The following is a 9,174-nucleotide window of genomic DNA, read 5'->3' on the forward strand; positions in this document are numbered from 1 at the left end:
TTTTTGCAAATAGTTTTACAATATGGTTAGTAATTTTTGCAAATAGTTTTACAATATGGTTAGTTTGGGAATTAGTTTTGACAAAATGATTATTTTGGTAAAAGACCCAATTTATTTTGCTTTGCTGGATTCAAATTTCTCGTGTTCGATTCTCCGGGTTTCTTTTCCATCAACTGAATTTTGCAGTAACAATCATCAATCTATATGTTCAAGACATGTTATAGTAAAGATTTTTTATTAGAACAAAGACGGCAAGGGGACTAAACACGGAACTGAGGGTGAGCCAAAACTATAACCAGACAATCTCAATCCGACGGCTGACCCTCCAGAGACCCGTGGCAGCTTCTCATAGAGTCATAGACCATGACAATTTCAGACCCCCACTATTTGAGAATGCTGCTACCTGACTGATCAATTACCCGAGCAGGACTATGATCGAGTTCCACATTCCATTAGTTGGACTGAATCTTTCATAGTCCTGAGTCACCAGCGATAACATAAAATATACCAGCCTCATCCGAAAAATGCGTACATTCAGGCTATAATTAAGATAGTGTCAATGTTGTAATTTTATACTATCTTATCGTTTTCCAAACACCGCCGCCTTCAAAACCTCACATTTTCGATATATAATAGTATAATACTGCAAAATTCAGTTGAGGGAAAGGAAGCACTGACTATCCTTACTCGAGAAATTTGAATTCAGCAAAGCAAAATAAAAGTTAACCAATTTTTCACATTATTTGTATCCATCAAACAAAAAATTTCCACTCTTATCAGAACTAAACCCGTAACTACTAAACCCTAGCATCACCAAATACTAAACCCTAACATCAGCATACATTAAAGTATACAATCAACCACAATGATGAAAGACGAGCAGCAAGGATCAATGAAATAAACAGATAATATAATCTAAGATTGTAGTATTAAAGCTAACATTAAAAATAATGAATAATGATCATACCAGCAGCAACGATCAACGACGATGAAACACAAGTGACCAATGACAATAAGGCGGTGGCCGGAGTACGAGCAAGCACAGACAAGAAAGGGCAACTGATAATTTGATTGAAATTAAAACTTGCGATGGTGATAATCAGACTGTGCGAAGGAAACAAATATGGTGCAGTACGTAGAAGTGTAAACGCCAAGTTTTCATTTGATTGAATTAATTAGGGATTTATGAAGGAGAACAGTTGGGAACAGAGCCGTTCTCTATGACAGATGAAGGAGAACGGTGCAGAGGATGAAGCGGTGTGAATGAAAGTTCTAGTTTGTATGAAAACGGTTGGTCAAACCAACCCGTTCTCTTTGTTTATCAACAAGAACGGTTCGACCCAATAACCATTCTATTTAGAATTCATAATTGCCCGCCTAACATAAAAAAAAAAAGAGAACAGTTCCGTTACCAACCGTTCTCTAAGTGGCGTTCTCTTAGCCTTAAATTGTAGTAGTGTAAAACACTCGACTTGTGAAGTGGGAGTGTGCCACTTGTGTTAAGTGAGGTTTGAAAGTGACAAAGTTTTGAAATGTTTGTCCTAGGCAACTGTAGTGTAGTTGTAGGAGTGATGACTCGAAGTGAGGTTTTGAAATGGGTTTTGAGGCCCGGATTTTGACTGGACATTTGGACAGAGTTTCGACTCATTTTGCGCTAATTTCGGCCATTTTTGAAAGTGTTTATATTTTAAAAAGGTTTTTTGATTTTACAAAATTTTGTCATGGTTTTGTTTAGAAAAAAATGGTGATCACATATGATACAAGTGATGAGTCATAATTATATACATAATTATGCCTCACCTTAATTGCTTTTGATATGATTTCGTGCTAAATTATGTTAATTACATACCTTTTATGTTAGAATGTCGATACTTCCGCTTTTTGATGTTTAATGCAGGAATGACGCATTTGAGGATAAAAGGAATGAAATAGGCATCACGGAGTAGGCATGAAGGAATACACGAAGTATAGCACGAGAATCCATAAGAATGAAGGAAGAGAAGTTAAGAAGAAAACACGAAGAAAAGAGCTTCTTATTACAAGTTCCTACTTTGAAGAGCCATATCTCGAGGTCTACAACTGATTTTCAAATGATTCAAACTGAGGTGAAATCTTATCCTCTTAGCTTTCCAACGCCACGAAAATCGCTAGTTTCTGGCAAGTAACGAAGAAATGGCGGCCATTTGAAGTTCAGTGCGCGAAGCAGGAACTTGGTTCCTCGATCGAGTGCACCTAGGATTGATCAAGGAACCTCATACTCGATCGAGTACACCTTGGGCTCGATCGAGGAACCTCCATAAACAATTAAAATTTACAATGTTGAGAGTTGGGGTATCTGAGAATTGGTGCCTGTATCGAGTGCACCTAGGCTCGATCGAGGAACCACTAGTTTCCATAATATTCCGCAAATTTCCTTAAGTCGGTTATGACTACTATAAATGTCAAAACTCGTCCTCTAGGTTATTTTATGCTTTTATTTTCGTAGTTTAGTATAGCTACCTTTGAAAACTCTCTCAAATACTTAGTTTAGTTTAATTATTGTTCTTTCTTCCGGATCTAAGTATTCCTTTATTACGGTATCAATCTTTCTTTAATAATTATTCTATCATTATTGTTCATCTTATTATGTTCTTAATTATACCTTCTTATATTATGATTGTTGTTATTATAATTAGTTTGAGTAGCTAAATCTTCTATCTAGGGTGAAAGGGGATCTAGGTTGTTAGAAGGGGATTAAACTAATGAATTGATTGTTGATATTGCTTATTTGTTGTTGTTCATGTTATTGTTCTTCATCTAGTAAATTAATTACTGGCCAGGGTTAATTGACTAGTATAGCGAATTGAGACTTTCACCGACAGGGTTAGAATCAAAAGGAATATTGAATCGATCGATCATATAATGTAACACCCCATATTTTATAATAATATTTTATTATAAAAGTATTTTATTAATTTAATTATTTTGAAGTTTAATAATATATTTTGGAAATATATATTTATAGCTTCCGTTTTCTATTTTATTATTTCTCGTTTTGATATACTTTAGATTGGGTTAAAATGTCCGTGCACGATTTTACTATTTTAATTTAATAATTACTTTTCTTATATGAGCTCTCCAAGTGTTTTAATATGTCTCAATCCAATTTATAATCAGATAATCCATGGTATGAGCTAATGAACCCAAAGCCCATTAGTTAAACCCTTATATAAACAAAACCCTAAGCAAGCAACTAAGTTGCACTCCTTTGTTTTCGCGTGAAGAGTGCCGCATGCCTCTTCCTTTGTTTCTTTCTTTTGTTCTATTTTCTCCCTTTGACTCCATTGTTGAATATCTTTCCTTCCTCCAAACTCATACACAAATTATATTTTCACAATCCTTGCTCTTATCCTTACAACATATTCTTCTCCACATATTTTTATGGGGATTATTTGTATGGACCTTTAGAACTACGTTTTTGGGTCTCTTATTTTAATGGGTAAAGAAGAAGAAGAGTATTTTTTATGGTGCTTTCATGGATTTGGATTCGGGTATTCTTAATATCGATTTTTGGGGATGTTGACACGTGTGGAGACAAGGCTTTGTTGGTCGTTTTCTTTATGGAGGTTTTCATTAATTGCTAAAACGGTAACTAGGTATTTTTCTTTAATTGTGTTTATACCAATTGATGTAATTAATGTGATTTAATGATTGATTTGTATGATTAGTACATGTTTTGATTGTTTATTATCATGTTAATTATGTTTCGCATGTTTGTATATGATTTAATGTTTTAATTATGTCTCGTATATTGTTTACATGTTTATTATGGGTGTCATGAGCACAATTAGGGTTTACCAATCAAACCCTAGTAGCGGCATGATAGGCGGCCAAGAGTTCTCTCCAAAGTTATAGCTAAAGCTAGTATAACCTTGATGAGGATTCGAGTGTTATAGCTAAAGTTAATACAACTTTGGGTAGTTACTCTAGTTATGGCTGAAACAGGTATAACCTTGGAAATATGAATCCAGGTTATAGCTGAATCTACTATAACATTGGATACGAGTTAAGGTTATAGCTGAAACTAACATACCCTGAGATTTATGGCTCAAGGTTATAGTTGGAACTAGTATAACTTTGAGTTACGTGCTAAGGTTATGGTTGAGGTAAGTATAACTTCAAGTTATATATGTTGAATTTATAGTCGAGGTTACTATAACCTTGTATCCAGAGTTCATGTTATGGTTAGGGTTACTATTACATTGAATGATTAATGTTAAAGTTACAGCTGGAGTACTATAACGTTGAATGGCTGATACTTGTTTCATTTGTTGTGTTGTGTAAGGTTATTATATGACCTTGTGTTTGCATATATCTTGGGTTACTCTTGTTCATATGATAAGTAGGATGGTCAGTTATACTATCCTATGAGTTGAGTCGCGATGTTGTTCACGCATGTCAGTACAGTCAGTTATACATTGCATTTGTGGTTTGCTAGTCTGAATAGATGACGGTAGTATCAGTTATATACTATCGGAACAAACTAACGTTACCCGTTGATGTGGGATTCATTTGGTCTATGTTCGAGGGGGTAGCAGAGGTAGTGGTTGTACGCTTTTTTCCCCAATGTCGTTCGGTTTACCGAATGTCTGGCCAGGTCTTAAAGATATAGATAGTGGTTATACGCTATACATAGTACCGTGGAGGCAGTGGTTATACGCTCCACACCGATGGAGGCAGTGGTTATACGCTCCGTCAGCTAGAGGTAGTGGTTATACGCTCTGGCAAGTTAGAGGCAGTGGTTATACGCTCTAACGGGCATTCGCTCTATTCGCTACGCTTGATTGCTAGCTTTGTGCCTTCTGTTGCTGTGGATTGTGTGTTACCGTGTTTTCTATGCTTTAATGGTAGCTTTGTGCCTTAGGTTGTTGTGGGACGTTTGTTGCTACTAGTCTTGTAAGTGTTAATGGTCTAGTGGTTGCATATGGTCTAGGATTGCATGTTTTCATCTGTCTAAGATTGATAAGACTTGGTAATTTGGTGTTGGGTTTCATGAGTATAGATGATCTCACATGTTTACTGTTTATGTCTTTCAATTGCTATTGATTGTTGATTATATATTCATTTGTTGTAAACATGACTGGGAGAACATCTAGTTACTCCCGAGTGAATTGTCGACCCCCTTCTCAGGTTGTTCAGATGATTTGTTTTTTGGATGATATCTTGCTTGGAAAGTACTGTGCGGCGAGACGAATAATAAAATAGACGTTTCTTTATGTTTTAAGAACCTTTAAATAATGTATTAGTTTGTTTTGGTTTTAGTAGCGAACCGGATTGGTCAGGTGTTTCCGCCAGCTTGACCCTTTTGTCAGTATTATACTCTGATATTTCCTTTATATAATTTTTTCCTTTGTTTTATAATCCGGGTTGTTACAGTTGGTATCAGAGCGAATACGCTCCCAACTCTCGCGTAGTTAATGACTAAAATAAATTGACTTAGTAAATGAGTGAGAGTAAATGGGATAGAAACAATTAAGGACTTATTTATCTATGTCTTAATGTTTTATATCGCTATTAATTGTGTTACATGTGTTGTTTATGCACTTGTTTGTTTATGACTTAATCTTTTGTTTCGTCATTAATTGTATTAAATGTTTTTCGTGTATTTGTTCGTCTATGCTTTAATTGTATCGTTATTAATCGTATTGAATGTGTTCTTCACGTATGACTTTTCCGAGCATGCTTTGTTGATTTTAAAGACGGACAATTTTGAAAATGTCTTTTACATATTAAGTGTTGTGCATTTTAGTTATAGATATGTTTGTCAAGACTTTTAATACTTGATAACCCGAGCTTTACTCTTATCGTACTTTCATCCTTTTAGATCATTTGGTGGTGTTGTCCATGTTTGAGGTGATTTTGAGGTTGATCCCCTTGTGGTTTCTTGAGGCAACAAGTTAGGTTTGATGGTAGTTATGGATGTTCAAGTATGAAAGGAAAGAGCATTTGCTATTATGAGATTGGTAACGAAGAAGTTTACTTTGGGATTAGAGATTTTTGAGATGAAGTTACCTTTGAGATTAGAGGTCGTTGAGATGAAGTTTACTTTGGGATAAGTGGTTGTTAAGTTCTTTTATGTGCTTGAGGAAATCCTTATTGATGATAGTGGATACCGATATGTGGCATAAGATGTATGATTGTGGTTTCATAGTTTCACAAGAAGTGAGCGTCATACTGAGCAAATTAATCTTATGGTATTTTTTGGGAATGTTGAGCCTCATGCTTTTAACTTGAGAATTATTGGATTTTGTCTTGTGTTAAGGGAAAAGTTATGCGAGTTGTTTATGGATCGAGGATAAAATCATGGAAACAAATTGAATGTTATCGTGGAATTAGGATTGACCAAGTTGAGAATTTTGGAGACTATGCTCGTCTTTAAGTAGTATATCTTGTTTGAGAAATAAGAATTATTAATGGCAATCAATGAATTACGAAGGAATATGTGTTTTGTCTGTTGAGGAGTTATTTAATGTTATTACTTTTTAAGGATTAAGGATTAATTGAAAGAAAAGAACTGTAATTTATGCACTTGTGAGATGTTAATGTTAAATTGTTCTAGCATTGACTTAGGCCATGTCGACGATGATTATAATGAATCGTGGTGTTCATCTTTTGAGGGTATAGAGATTGTTATGTATTGATTCATTAAGTGTGATTAATTAAAGGTGTTGAGAGTTGAAAGATCTCGAGAGTTAAAGGTTTTTGAGAGTTGATGATATTAGGAATATAGTGTTTGAGAAGGGCAATTATATAGGGATTTATTGGTTCTGAGGTACTATGGAGATACGACGGAAGGATGTTACGAGACGTTATTACCTTGAGTGTGATTGTACAATATTTGTAAAACCCTGGTTATCGTGCTTTATTTATTTTATCTTAGGGTATCGTTTTCGGGTAGATAAACTTGTTTTTTTTTTTGTAGTCGCTTATTCTTGACATCCTTGCACGTGTTAACCATAAGTCTTTTATTTGAACCTTCACACCAAAGGTTTATTTTATCTTTGTCCTCTGTCCGTTTCATCTATTGTTACTCTCTATTTGTTCCTTATTTCAACTCCAGTTCCTTCTTCTTCTACTGTTTTGTAATTACGCTTTTCACATTAATTTCTCTCTAAGCTTTTAGTTCTCAAAAGAATATGTTCTTTTGCTTTGTGGTATTACACAAAAATGTTTTTTTTTGGTTTGCAAGTTGTTTGTTCTTTTATGGTAACTTGAAAATACTTCTGATCATCCCGTAGTTGAATCTTGGATCCTTTGCCAAGCGATGTTATATGCTTTGAGTGTGATGTTTGGTTATTTGAGGTTGAGAACTTAGTACCATAGTTGTAGGCGAGTATGAATTGGGATAACATTTAATGTTTTGGAGAAAGAGTATTAGAGGTCTTATACTGAGCTTAGAAAGTTTGAGGGTGTATAGATGTTTGTTTGTTCTACCTGATATAAAGTATTTCATTAAGTGTATGAGTGACTAATTGAAAGGCATAGATTCATTCAGTCTTGTGGTGGACTAGTAATGTTAAGATAATGTTCATGGAAAGGTAGACTGTGACTACAAATTGAGGTTATATGTTTGGTGATTATATGAGCACAAATGATGAGATTTGTATGGTGATATTGTTATGCGTTGATGAGAATGCATTATCGATGGCAAGTGTGTTGTGGTACAATAGGTACTAGCTTAACTAAGGTGTCTGATTTCTTGGGAGCTTAGGAAAGTTGTGGTCTTCAGTGTTCAAAGGGAATGATTGGATTTTTGCGAGTGTGACTGATGATGTTACCATGAGATTGAGGTTGGATAGGATTTTTACAGTTAGTCAGAGTTTGAGGTTTGAGATTGATGACTTTGGATACTAATGTATATTGAGAACCATCGATTTTTATTAAAGTCTTTTGAGCTTAAGAGTTATGAATGATAGTAAGCACTATTCGCTTTGGGGATATTAGAGTAGGCGTGATTTTAATAGCACTTGTGAATTGAAGAGTTTTCTCATTCGAAAGATTTACCTTGTTTGGAGATTATCTATTTTGAGCTTGGGTCAAAGCAAGATCTTATGGTGATTAGTAATATGGAATTGAAGTATTTGTTAAAGGTGATGTGGATTTGGAGTAATAGTAACGAGTTCACAATTTTGAGAGGTCATATATGTTGTTAAATGATGGTTAATGGTAGTTGGATGAGTGTTGAAATATGAGGGCTATAAGTTGGTTTAATGGACTTTTTGGGCTTCGATGGTATGAGTTTGATGTGACTTTTGAGATTGTAAAGTGAATGGAGATGATAATAACATTAAGGATTTTGGATGTTTTCTTTGGTTTGAGCTTGGATAAGGATCAGAGTGCGCAGCGATTAGGATTCCGAGATGACTTTTGTTGATGATTACTTGTAATTCTTACCTTCTTTGATCTGATGTTTGAATTTCATGTTTCGAGGACGAAACTTCTTTTTAGGGTGTTGGATTGTAACACCCCATATTTTATAATAATATTTTATTATAAAAGTATTTTATTAAATTAATTATTTTGAAGTTTAATAATATATCTTAGAAATATATATTTATAGCTTCCGTTCTCTATTTTATTATTTCTCGTTTTGATATACTTTAGATTGGGTTAAAATGTTCGTGCACGATTTTACTATTTTAATTTAATAATTACTTTTCTTATACGAGCTCTCCAAGTGTTTTAATATGTCTCAATCCAATTTATAATCAGATAATCCATGGTATGAGCTAATGGACCCAAAACCCATTAGTTAAACCCTTATATAAACAAAACCCTATGCAAGCAACTAGGTTGCTCTCCTTTGTTTTCACGTGAGGAGTGTCGCATGCCTCTTCCTTTGTTTCTCTCTTTTGTTCTCGTTTCTCCCTTTGACTCCATTGTTGAATATCTTTCCTTCCTCCAAACTCATACACAAATTATATTTTCACAATCCTTGCTCTTATCCTTACAACATATTCTTCTCCAAATATTTTTAGGGGATTATTTGTATGGACCTTTAGACCTACGTTTTTGGATCTCTTATTTTAATGGGTAAAGAAGAAGAAGAAGAGTATTTTTCATGGTGCTTTCATGGATTTGGATTTGGGTATTCTTAATATCGATTTTTGGGGATGTTGACACGTGTGGAGACAA

Source organism: Silene latifolia, chromosome X, assembly GCF_048544455.1.
Source record: "Silene latifolia isolate original U9 population chromosome X, ASM4854445v1, whole genome shotgun sequence".
Classification (NCBI taxonomy): Eukaryota; Viridiplantae; Streptophyta; class Magnoliopsida; order Caryophyllales; family Caryophyllaceae; genus Silene; species Silene latifolia.